At 38.4% G+C, this 13,851-nt stretch overlaps 1 long non-coding RNA gene across 2 annotated transcripts; it reads left to right on the top strand.

Annotated features, from left to right (window-relative positions):
* Positions 1–2,926: 2,926 nt before the first annotated feature.
* Positions 2,927–11,032, top strand: LOC116521030. Of its 2 annotated transcripts, XR_004256906.1 has the most exons (4): positions 2,927–3,023; positions 6,542–6,824; positions 7,811–8,007; positions 10,207–11,032. It is a non-coding gene; the product is annotated as an uncharacterized LOC116521030 (long non-coding RNA). The 2 variants fall into 2 exon arrangements; XR_004256896.1 differs by lacking the exon at positions 10,207–11,032 and having other exon boundaries at positions 7,811–8,326.
* The last annotated feature ends 2,819 nt before the right edge of the window (positions 11,033–13,851 follow it).

Below are 13,851 nucleotides of genomic sequence, written 5' to 3'. Positions count from 1 at the left end.
TGACCACATGACCCAAACTCATCCTAGCCCATTGCTTGGGGAAGAGACAGGTTTTTCTTACCTTCCAGAAGGCTAAATGTGCATCCCATACACAAATGCATGCAAATCTCAGGCAGATAGCTCTTTGAAAGATCCAAGTGGCTACAGAGAAGTTGCAACTTCAAGGTCCCACTAGATGACAATGTTTGGGGAACCTGGTGTGTGCCCATCTGTCTGTGCTTGTGGGATAAGCAGATACCCTCAGGGAAAGCAAATCTGAATATAATCTGACCCTATGCCATGTAGGACTTTAAAGGTGAAAAATCCAGGAGAGCCAAGATAGATACACAATCAGCAGTATGAACACACAAACGCTCGCTTCTCTCCCACACGCTGCGTCAGCGCATGCACAGTGCTTGCGGATGATATCAGGGCGGTTGGGTGGAGCCTCCCACAGTCACTGCTACTGGTTCGCCCGAACCAGAGAGAACTGGCTGATTACCACCTTTGCACACAACTCTCCATTTGGAGTGCTCCAGAGGTCATCCCCAACTGTAATAAATGAAGTCTTGATATTGTATAGCACAGTCTAAATTCTAACTGAAAAGGGTCCAGATAATCTGTTTCATTCAGATTATCTCTGAAGTTGTAAACCCAGTGCAACTTTCAACAACCTTCCCTATAAAGATTAGAGAGTGGATGGAAACCTTCCAATGAATGGTTTCTTGAGGAACAGGCAAATCACCACCTCTTTCAGAGCAGGCAGGATCACACTCTATTGCAAAGTGGCAGAAACAACCACTTGGACCCAGATGTCACTGCCTGGGATAAATATTAGACCCAATCTGTGACACAAACCCCCATGGGAGTCCAGCTCTTGATAAGATGGTTCAGGTCAACAGCTGCCAAGGTGACCATGCTATTTCCAACTCTCATCCCAAAGAAGGCAAGTTGAAGTCCTAAGCATCATCACTATGGGGAACTCCATTGCTAACTCTGCCATGGACTCGGGGAGCTTGGACAGGACTACTGAGGGAGGCAAGCAGCATGCACAATTGATTCCCTTCGGCTCTCACAAAGGAAGCCACTCGTCACTCCTCAAGGCCACTAGAGACTCCTAAACAACAAATGCCAAAGTCCCACCTAGAGTTGTGTATGGTGAGGATTAAATATTAATATAGGAGTGTTATAATTCCTATGTTATAATTGCTTTAGATGCTCTAGCTACAGTGTATAGCAATAATACTTAGACTTATATATGGCTTTACAGTGCTCTACAGCCTTCTCTAAGCGGTTTACAGAATCAGCATATTGCTCCCAACAATTTGGGTCCTCATTTTACCAATTTCGGAAAGATGGAAGGCTCAGTCAACCTTCAGCCTGGTGAGATTTCAACTGCCAAATTGCAGGTAGCCGGCAGTCAGTAGAAATAGCCCGCAATACTATACTCTAACCATTGTGCTACCACAGCTCATGAAAGGAAGGGGAGAGTAGAATACACTTTCCTTTCTTTTCTTGCCTGGCATAATCTGTTTTTGAGAAACTCATGTTGGTTCCCAGTAATAGTTTTGCTTCTAGGTGTTGGCAGATCCGTTGCTTGATTATCTTTTCCAGGATGTTCCCAGGAACTGATGTCAGGCAAAGTGGTATGTGGTTTCCTGTATCTATTTCCCCTCTTTTTTTGAAGATTGGAACCATGTTAGCTCTTTTCCAGTCCTCTGATAGTTCCCTGGTGCTCCAGGATCTTTGAAAGCTATGGGTCAGGGATTTTGAGATCATGTCTGCCAACTCCTTCAGAACGTCAGAAGTATGTGAATAAATTTTTGAGGAAGAAACAGGTAGCTTAGTATAGTTCATATGACTGATACAAGTGTTAATAATTTAACAAATACAAGTAGTCCTCACTTAACAGCAATAATTGGGACCAAAATGTTCATCACTAAATGACATGATTATACAGTAAAGGATGATATCATGTGACTGTGTAGCTTAGCAACATAAATTATGGCATGCCCAGGTGTCATTGTTAAGTGGTTATAGGTTGTTAAGCAGTTACATCACATGGTCCCTATTTGTGACCTCCTGCTGTCTTCCCCATTGACTTTGCTTGTTGGAAGCTGGCAAGGAAGGTTGGAAATAACAATCATTTTTCTGTGGAATGCTGCAATGTTGTTATTGAGAACCAGGTGCTGAGCACCCAATTGCAATCATGTGACTGTGGGGATACTGTGATTGACATAAAAATGAGGACTAGTCATAACTATCGTTTGTTCAGCACCATTGGAAGTTTGAAAGGTCTCTGCATGAGTAGTAGTTAAACAAAGACCAACTGTAGCTTAATCCAGTGTAGCTTAACTTTGTGGTAGTGCACTACTGCATAATGTCTATGTTCATACAGTACATGAGTACTGAAAATAATTGTATATTTGTAAATATGTATTAAAACATTTTATTTACAAATATACAAATACAGACTAAGCTGCAAACAGGTATGTAATCAGAAAGACTCAGTATTCCATATCAGTTCCTGGAAAAACATTTACACCTTCAAGATGCGTTCAGCTTATATTTGACTTTCCATTTTCCTCCACTTTAGTGCCTATTTTCCAAACTGCACACATACTCATTTGAACTTTTGGCTTGTGAGAAGAAGCCAAGGAGAGCTTTTCATTCACTGAGAGTGGCTTGCTTCCAGTGAAATTTTTAAAAAGCACATTTTTTTTCCTGACTTCAGTCTGCGCAAGATTTTGACCTTTATAAAAGCAAAGGTTCTTTGGAGCCTGAAGTTTAGATATTTTAAAAAAATCTTAACCCCCTAGTCCCCTTTGTTAGAACTTGTGAAGCTGAGAAATAAAGAGTGGAACACTTCTGTTACCCATTAACTGATTGAAGCGTTATAAATGTCAATAGCCTGATATTTACTGAAGCAACTGCTACATCTCTAGGACTTCAGGGCACAGGCGACTCTGACTTCTCATTCATGTGGGTGCTTTTATCGAGCAATGTTGGAAGACCTGAAGCTTTGCTACTCTGGACAATTTCAGGTAACAGCTCCTAAGGGCCATGTTGTTAGCATGAAAGGAAATGCTGTATATACTTTCTTCTTTCTCCAACTGAATTCTTTCCCAAGAAGTGGCTCCAAGAATGTTTTTATTGTGTATTGTATTATACCCTGTTTTCCCCAAAATAAGACCTCCCTGGCAGACGTGGGTTCCTTCCGGTTTGGCCGAATAGGTAGTAACTCACCTGGACATGTGACCATACCGGATCTATCCTCGGCGGCGCCATCTTGATTTTCTGTTTTGCACATACGCAGAACAATCTTCATTGAAAAAAATGCAATTTCCCCCCTTTTTTAATGTTGTGCACATGCACAGACCTTTTAAAGTGCAAATGTGCACGTGCGCGGAGTGCAAAATGTTTCAGCACCGAACAGGTAATAATGCCAGCAGGAACCCACCCCTGCTCCCCGGATAATAAGCCCAATTGGGCTTTTGAGCACATGCGCTAAAATAAGCCCTCCCCCCAAAATAAGCCCTTCCTGAAAATATTGCAACACAGCAGCAGCCATGAGGTGACTACACTTGCTGCCTCCTGCACCTCAAAAATATTAAGATCTCCCTGAAAATAAGGCCAAGTGTCAAAAGAAAATAAGACTTTGTCTTATTTTCGGGGAGATGCGGTACAAACTGCGGAAAAGTTCTCCTATCTGTTGGACTATTAGATTTATCAATATTTTATTGCTAAAACAACCACATAGAAAATATTAAACATTTGTACCTATGGATTAATACCATTCTTCAAAGCCATTGTTTGCTGAAACACAATTTCATGTGTGTACCCCAACTGTATTTAGCAATATACTACACTAAATCAGTAAACTGCGTAAGCATGTTTTTTTTTCTTACTCAACCACGATTTATCTTTATACCTTGGTTGATCTAGTCTTTGAAGGAAATTCTCCCCCAAACAATTCAGACAGAATTCAATATATGGTATGTTTTTTTAATCGTGTTTCTTGAATGTCGCTAGAGGGCACTCTGGTGTGGGGTTTTTTCCCCTTCTCTTTATTCATTCTTAAGTAATTAAAAAATGTTAGGTTGGCTCCCTGGAGCATTCCTGGAAGTCACAAGGGCTCTTTCAAATTTACTTTTCTATGGAGCATAAAAAAGATGGCAAAGGCAAATACAAGATTAAAATACAGAAGCAGCTGAATGGGAAACATCAAAGTGTGATTGAGTGGAAAAACAGATATGAGACAGCATAGTTCTTATACCTTCAGATGTAAACTGAGTTACAGTTCTGTTCTTCCTTGAAAAGTTTGTCTTCTATTCAAGAATGGGGGAAACATTTTGTCCCTGCAGAAATGCTCCATGCAGGTAGTATTTCTTTCCGCCTTTCCATCTAGGATTTTAAATAATCTTAGTATGCTAATGCACCATCTACATTAGTTTCCTACAATAACTCTGAAAACTATAAAATTCTCTATGCTTTAAAATGTGTTAAATTATAATTGTGATTTTGCTTAATGGATTATTTGAATTCGAACTGAAAATCAAATTGCGATTTGATTTAAATTTTGACAGCATACTAAGAATGATCAAGTTCACCACAGCTTGATCAAGATTAGCTTACTTTGTTTTCACTGGTGTACAAACTTAGGCTACTGGCTGGCTTATGATTAAACAAAAAATAGCCATGAAAATAAGGTAGATCTGCTTTTTGTATGTGTATATATATCACCTACCGATATCTATCAATGTGTGTGATGGACCTTTAGCCTTCCCCCCCTCCCACATGTGGAAACTCTAATGATGAACAGCACAGACTTTTTTATTAACAGTATTTCCAAATAAATATATGATAATAGATGAATATCTGGACCAGAAGCAGAGAAGTCAACAGAATGGTTAAACTAAGTCAACAGCATGTTAATTCTCATCACACATCATGCAACAGTCATCATTATAGTGTCATACATTAAAAATGAGCGATTATTTGTGATCTGTGCATGTCACAAAAATAGATGCCAAGATGGGTATCTTTACATTTAAACTAAGTTCATGCCAATATTAAGCTTTAAATTCTTTAATCATGTTTTATTCAATACATCACATATGGTAGGGCTTACAACACCTAAGCCAAAATCTTCAAATGAGTACAGGTAGTCCTTGACGTATGACCCCAATTGAGCCCAAAATTGTTGTTGTTGCTAAGTGAGACATTTGTTAAGTAGGTTTTGCCTTATTTTACGACCTTTCTTGCCATAGTTGTTAAGTGAATCACCACAGTTGATAAGTTAGTAACCTCGTTGTTAAGTGAATCTGGATTCCCCATTGACTTTGTTTGTCAGAAGGTTGCAAAAGTTGATCACATGACCTTGGGACACAGCAATGGTCATAAGTATGAACCAATTGCCAAGTATCTAAGTCATAGGTCACCTTTTTCAGTCCATTGTAACTTTGAATGGTCACTAAATGAACTGTTGTATGTCAAGGACTACCTGTATCTTTCGCAAGGATGACTCACAGCAGGGACATGCAGTCAGGGGAGGCATGGGAGGCAGAGCCTCACCACTGTCATCATGAAAAGAAAAAAAAATGTAAAAGGAAAAAGGCAGGAGCTGAGGTCAGGCTGAGCTAGTTGCTGCCAGAGTCACCGTGGATGACTCTGCTTAGTGCTTAACTGTTTAAAAAAGCCTCTAAAAAGTGCCCTCTACAGGAGGAGGCAGGAGAACGACAAGCCTCATCTAGTCTGGCGTTTTATGATCACTCAAGCAGAGTTAAGCAAGAGTTAAAAGCCGAAAAATTCCTGACGTAGATGAGGCACATCATTCTCCTGCCTCCTCCTGTAGAGGGCACTTTTTTAGAGGCTTTTTTAAACAGTTAAGCACAATTTTTTTCTTTTCATGATGGCAGGCAAGAGCAGAGTTGAAATCCTCTCTGAAACAGCTGGAAAAGGTATGTGTGGGTCGGAGGGAGGGGGAGGAAATCAAACTTCATCCTCAAGTGTAGATCCCTCCCCAAGTGTAGTTTGATTGCAGGCAGAGCCACATTGCCTTTTCAAACACAAACACACACACACACACACATGCACGCACACACAGCTGGATAAAACTATATAAGCCCAGCTTCACTGATTACAAGTTTGAAAAGGCAACGTGGCTCCGCCTGCAATCAAAGGCTCGGATCGGCTCCAATCCAACTTCTGTGTTTGTGTTTGTTTGAGAGAGAGTGAGTGAGAGAGGAAAGGAGATAGTCCAATCCAACTTCTCCGTGTGTGTGTGTCTGTTTGAGAGAGGGGGGAGGGAGGGAGAGAGGGAGAAGGAGGGGGAGGGAGAAGAAAAAGAATGAAGGAAACTTTTTCACAAAGGAGAAAAACAAATGCTGTCGCTTTAAATCGGAACTAAGCATGCCTGGCTGTGGAATTCTGGGAGTTGAAGTCCACAAGTCTAAAAAATTTTGAAATCTCTGTGTCAGTGCCTCACCAGCCATAAACCTCACCACACGTCACTGACTCACAGCCATATTATTCTGCTTCTATTTCCCTCTTTCCTCCACAGTTATGTTCCTGGGACTATCAACTAGAAAGGTCTGTGTTTGGACGTGTTTTATACAGCTCTTTAAAGTCATACATTGATGTCACACAGATTTTCAAGGCAAGAAAAATAATTCTGCATTATTTCTTTTAAAAGATCCTAACATCAAGCAACTGTTATATACAAATTAAAAACAACAACAACAACAAAGAAAAACAATCCATGCCTGTAGAATTTAGATTTTTAAAAATACTGTAAATTAAAGAAATGGGGAAGAAGGAGCAAGAAAAAAGAAACAAATTTCCAGGTCTGTAGAGTGGTTGAAAATCCCCCAAAATTGAGAAACAGAATGATAATGAAGCGATAGCTGGGTTTCTGTTGTGACAAAACAGTAATTAGGATTTATCTTTTACAATATTTTTTCAATATTTTAATATCTTTCATAGTTTCTGATAAGCCATAATATGGTTAATATGGTTTTGATTTCATGACCCTAGACATTTTAGTTGGAAAACTATATTTTATGCCTTAGCCTTGCAAACTTGGATAAAATAAGCCATAATTTAATACAGTTTCACAGAATATTGCAGGACTTGGAAAATAAAAGGAAATTTTCCAAAGAAATTATACAGATTGAGATAAACTGAAATGAAATTGTTTTAAATGCAAATGCTAAAATACTAAAAAAAGAGAAAAACCTAAAATACTTGAAAGCATGTTATGATTACTACTAAATTATTGGTATAGATAAAAAATAAAATTCTAAATTATTGACAAAGAAGCTAAAATGCTAAAAAAATAATCTAGTAATATATTACATTATTAGAATATTTAAAATGCAGCTAATATATTTAATACATTAGAATGTATAAAAATATTACTAAGCTGTCAATGATTGTTTAAGATGATAAGTCAACGTCAATTATTTAATTTTCATTCAGCATATGATCCAGGATATAAATTTTTTAATAAACTGTATTAGATTCTATACTACCCCTGTAACACTTTATTCCACAGGCAAAATCTCAGTTCTTGCCATAACATTTTTGGATCTTTTTCTGCAAATAACTCATATTAAATTCATACAGAACATAATATATTTTTAGTCTTAGGACAGGTGTTAAGATTCTGCATGTACCTCTTTGAGTCATTGGCCATTGTTTCTAACCCACCATCCCCTTGTGGATATACTGTACATGTCATTGTTAATCATTGACGAGTCATTTTTAAAAGAAAAGCAGGGTAAAAATGTCATCTTCTTATTTCTGTTCACGTTTATGATTTTCTATTCAGGAATTGTAAACTACCTTGTGAACTTTGAGACCCAGAGGAAATATAATACAGGAATCTAATGGGATCGTATTGGCACCTGAAAGCCCCATTGTGCTGGACATGCCACATGAATAGGCCCAATGTCCCTTCCCCAAAAGCCTGCAGATGTTGATGAGGGACAGCAGATGGAAGTAACAAAGGCATGGAGGGATTGTGAGGTAACAGCAAGGCAATGCTTATTAGTCTGAGTAAGCTGCTTTCCTACATACCAGCTGTCCAACTACAATCACTAATTGATCTTGGTATTTAGTGAATTGGTTCTTCAATGACATTAAGAAATCTAGCTGTTTAACTTCACAGGGGATTTAAAAAAAATCTTTGGATTTTGTTCCTGTAGAAGACATCCCAATATATTTTATGGAATGTTGCTTGATAGTGAAATGGGAGGCATATAATAGTATAATAGTAAAATCTTTATTGTCATTGTACTTAAATACAACAAAATTGGTTTTAACCTCACTGGTGCAAAATTATAGCAGAAACGAAAAAAGAAAGAAAAAACTAGCATGTGCATGGAGTGATTGTGGTTGTATTTAAAAGTCTGACAGCCCAAGGATAGAAACTATCTTTAAACCTCTTTGTTCGGCTGGCTATACTTTGATGTCTTCTGCCCAATGGTAAAAGTGCAAAGAGACACTGACTAGGGTGTGAATCATCTCTGAGTATCTTCCTTATTCTGCTAAAGCAGCGAGATCCGGCGATGTCATCCAGTAGTGTCAGAGGTCAACCAATGGTTTCTTGTGCCAAATTGATCACTCTCTGTAGGGTCTTCCTGTCCGCTGCTATTAAACCAGCATACCATACTGTAACGCAATATGTGAGGACACTTTTTATGGTGGACCAATAGAAAGAGGTCATCGGCCGTTGTTCCACCTGATTTTTTCGCAGGACTCTAAGGAAATGAAGTCTCTGCTGGGCCTTTCCAATCACCAGAGGCGTGTTGTTTTTCCAGATGAGATCTTGACTAATAAGCACTCCCAAGAATTTAAAAGAGGAAATCCTCTCCACACAGCACCCCTCGATATACAGTGGGGCAGGCTCCTCTCTGCTTCCAGAAATCTAGCACCATCTCCTTTGTCTTACTAGTATTTAGTTGTAAGTTGTTTCTTGAGCACCATGTGGATACCTTTTGGACTTCTTCCCTGTATGCTGATTCATCCCCTCCAGTTATGAGACCCAGCATCGTTGTGTCATCTGCAAACTTTATTATGATGTTGGATGGATCAGAGGATATGCAGTCATATGTATACAGCAAGTACAGGTAGGGGCTGAGCACACAGCCCTGAGGGGAGCCTGTGCTGAGCTTCAGCATGGAAGATGTAAAGGATCCAACCCTTACTGTTTGTGGACGATCCATCAGGAAGTCTTTGATAAATTGAATAAAGAAAAGTTTTTTAAAAATTAAAGCTGTTATGCATTGCATAATAGTGTGAATCTTCTTTCTTCACCTCATATCCTACCATTTCTGTTCTATGAATGAGCTTTGTCAGAGACACATCTAAAAACCCTTCTAGTAATTGGTTAATCAACTTCTTAAATGTTATAAATATCCAGCTCACCATGCCAGAAGGTATGATAGTTTTTTTTTAAAAAAAATAAATAAATATTGAAGTCTAAATGAAATTACAGCCAAGGGAATCATGTTGGAAATCTCCTTTTCTTTCTTGCAATTTTATTTGCTCCATGTCAGAATTCATATCCTTCATCAATTGGTGCTGACATCTATCCCATTCCTCTTCCTTTGTTATCAGATCCATTAGTGATGGGGTTAATTAGACATACAAACTATACTAGTGCTGTTATGTTCCTAAAACTATTACCAATAATGAAACATTGGTTATCTGATTTATTAGAATATAAACACGATATAATCTTATAATCCTTTAATTATAAATGAATAGCAATCTGATCAATTTCCCAAGCAGTCTGCCTCTACCAAGAGATCCCATTCACCCCCAGGGAATCCCAAAATTCTCTGATGGTCCCAAAACTTTTATAATATATTAGTCTCAGAGAAGCCTCTTTTCTAAACCTTTTTTTAAAAATTCTTGTTGTTACTTTGGTGTCAGTAGGAAAAAGTTGCTGTTTTACACACACAGATGGTGGCTGGAAGAGAAGCCTTTGTTGCTGTCTCCCCTCTTTTCTTCTAGAGATTTATGGTAATTCTTTCTTTGGGTTTTTAGTTCTTCTTAACCCCAAATAAAAATAATGCAGCCAGAAAATATTAATCTACCAGAAAGCTTAAAGGAGCTTTATATGGGGACAAATAACATTGTAGTAATTCAGGTATTTTGGTCAGAATCCCATAGGTTACTATTTTGTTTTACATTCTGTGTTTTTCTAAATGTTCAAAATAGGTTGCAGCAGAACAAAATAAACCTCCAAACCAATGAACAGTTAGCAGATTTAAAACTGTTATAGTAATAATATCCAAGAGAAGTCAAGATCAATAGTTGTATACTCAAAATGCAGCTCAACTTTGGGGATCCTGGTAAGGAAAACTATAATATAATCTGGATATCGGGTGGAATGAAATGAAAAGGTAAGCACCCAAAAGCTGAAGTTGCATGCTAGCTGAGGAATTCTGGGAGTTGAAGTCCATACACCTTAAAGTTGCCAAGTTTGCAAAACCTGTTTCAAGGTATGATGAACTGAGAAAATTTATTCCATCAGAGTAATTGTTCTGAATAGACAGAGTGTTTCATAAAAGTAATAGGATACTACATCTTTCAGAGATAATCTTTGGGAAATACAGTGGTGTGTATTGATATTTCCCCCTTTACTTACTCTACACAGAGGGCATGCTCAAAATATGCCTAACTCCACATCCCAGATTGATTTTCCTATAATTCAGCCTTATGCCACGCCCGTGGTGGGGAACACGTGCCAAAGGTGGCAAGCAAAGCCACTCTCTGTGGGTATGCATACTGTCACTAGCTGCTCTTTTGGTTTCCGGCCAGGTAGTCTTCATGAGCACTGGAGCACCAGAAAATGGCCTGAAAACACCCCCAAAACAGGCAGTTTTTCGGGATGTTTTTGCACACTAAGCAGCTGGTATTTGCTGACACGGAGCTCTGGAAAATGGCCAAAAAACCTGGCCATTTTCCGGGCTGCTTTCAGGGCCATTTTCTGGGCCAGAAAACAGCCTGAAAATGGCCTGAAAACGGTCCAAAAACCAGCCTGAAAAAGGCCCCAAACCCCGCCTGAAAATGGCCCCAAAACGCCCCCAAAACAGGCATGTGCCTGCTGGTCTTCAGGTTTCCACTGCTCTGGCACGCACACATGCACACACATTCTGGTTTGGGCACTCTGTGCTGAAAAGGTTCACCATCACTATCCTATACTTATACTGTGGTACTCACACAGAGTTATTTTCTTTTAAACAAGTATTCCTGGAAATCACTTGGCAGGCATTTGATCAGACCATCTAAAGGCTTGAATCTCCCTCTTTAGAAGAGATTCTCACAACCCAAAGAAACTCTCTTAAACAGTGATTTTTCATTGTGTCAAAGACATTGAAAGAAAGGCCAGGACCCACTGTGGAATTCTACAAAATTACTCTGAAATATAATAAAAGATAAGCTCCTAAGACATTCAGGTGGCTAAGATGGGTTTTGTAAAATACTAAATACTTAAAATACTGATTGCAACACTCATTCTCTTGGGTCTGTCAGGAATCAATAGCACTTAGATACCACGCCACAATGCTTTACAGCACTCTCTGAACAGTTTACAAACGTCAGCACATTGCTTCCAATAATCTGGGTTCTCATTTTACTGACCTTGGAAGGCTGAAAGGCTGAATTAACTTTGAGCCCGTCAGGATCGAACTCCTGGCTGAGGGCAAAATTAACCTGCAATACTGCAATTTAACACTGCACCACCCTTGATCGTTGGTAGGCTCTACCTATCAATGAGATAGTAAACTGCATAGAAAATCATGATAGTATAAGTAGGATAGATTGGAAGGAAATCACAGCTTTAATTATAATTACTGTAATATGAAATCGTTTCTTCATAAAATCTGTTCCTTTTCTTAATGTAATCTTTATTATAATAAGGATTCATTCTGCTACAGTTCTGTATGAATGATTGGGTTCACACAGCATATTTAGCTGTGATGTGGTTTGATTTTTCTTTAATGGGCTGTGGGAAAGAAGTCAAGTTTACTCTGTATGGTTAAACAAATCTTGTTTTAGGATGACGTAATACAAAGTAAACAGATTGTCTGGATCTATTTCAGTTAGGATTTAGGCCTGGTCATGGACTAGAAATGGTATTGGAGGAGTCATGGTGACACAGTGGTTATAATGCAGTATTGCAGGCTAACCCTGTTCACAGTCTGGAGTTCGATCCTGGCAGGATTCAAGATTGACTTGGCTTTCCAACTTTCTGAGTTCGGTAAAATGAGGACCCAGATTGTTGGGTGGGTGCAATATGCTGACTTTGTAAACCACTCAGAGTGTGATGTAAAGCACTATGCTATGTCTAATTATGTCTAATTATAATTAAATAATTTCATTGAAAACATATGTGCATAGTAAAGGATACTAAAGGTGCATGCATAGTTAGCTTAGATTGCAATGTTTAAGAGGAGAGACTTAGATTTCTTATGGCTAAATCTTGTCTGTGATATGAACGCTAGACTATATTGACTGTTGAAGGATTGCTGGTTCTCAAAGACCCTGGGACAAAACCATTGAAGTGGAGATGAGCAGGGGTACCAGAGAAGATCTACTGAAGGAAGAACTAAAGAGTTCTACTAATCAAAGATGGCTTTCATGAAAATTTGGAGAAGGAAGAATTCACATCCATCCAAAGGAAATATTAACTCTTTTAAAAAGATTCTAATGAATCTAGTAATACACTACACACTATATTAGACTACACACATACCCATAAGAACAGTAGTTACTTTAAAGATGCTGGACCAAATGCTAATCAAATCAATAAGTTGATCAATAAAGTTGGTTTTATATTGTTTTAGGCTTTATACATAAGCCTAAATGTACAACATTTGATTATAAGTTTAATCAATGTATTTATCTTAGGTGTTCCCTCTCAGAAGACATTTTTCATAGATGTGTTAAACCATGGTTTATTAAATCATAAGTTATTCACTAACCAATAATAGGTTTGATAAGCACAATTTGTTAAGTTGTCAGGTAGGATGGATAGCTTTTCCCCTTTGTATTTAACTATAAATCCCACTAGAAATAGAACCAGTAGTCAAGAAATATGAGTTCTGCTTAAGACCTAAATGTTCAGGTTTCAATTAACATATTTCAAACATATTATGTAAAGGATCAGCTCCCTCAAGAAGTCAGTATGGTAATGTTGGGAAAGATGGAAGGAAAAAGCAGAAGGGAACGGCTTCAGCAAGGTGGACAGACTCAATTACAGTGGTGATGGATGTAGTCTTGGAAGACCTCAAGGGCCAATCTGAGACTAGGTCGTCCTAGAAAAGATCTATAAATATGTGGTCAACACTGACGATGGCACATACGGTAATAATTCAGAATAGTTGGTACATACAATACTTTAAGCAAAAACGAAACAAATCACATCATGTCTTTTTACTATGTATGAACACAGCCACTGGCAATTTTGCAGCCTCCTGTTAGGTTTCAATAAAATTTTCTTAAGAATAACAATATTTACTTTGAGGACAGATGATGGATCATTGAGGTTTCATTAGGCAAAGGGAAATTTTGCTTCGGGGCTGGAACAGCTGGCAGAGTTTAATTATTCAATTGTACATTGTCGAGGAAAGCAACACCTTAATGCAAATAACTTATTACCTTGTCTAGCAGAAAAAAACCTGGGGAAAAAACCCGATTTGAGCAAGGCAATAAATTATAGCAGATGATCCTTTTCAAGAAATGGAAATCTCTCAGTTCAAGAATCTAATGGGATGCTAATGGGAAGATGGAGCAGCAAGAGTTTATAAAGGACTGGAAAGGTTAATTATGGAAGCTAGTTCCTGTCTCATTATGACTCTG

Source organism: Thamnophis elegans, chromosome 1 (genome assembly GCF_009769535.1).
Source record: "Thamnophis elegans isolate rThaEle1 chromosome 1, rThaEle1.pri, whole genome shotgun sequence".
Classification (NCBI taxonomy): Eukaryota; Metazoa; Chordata; class Lepidosauria; order Squamata; family Colubridae; genus Thamnophis; species Thamnophis elegans.
The sequence above is the reverse complement of the archived record's forward strand: the minus strand, read 5'-3'. Positions and strand labels throughout refer to the sequence as shown.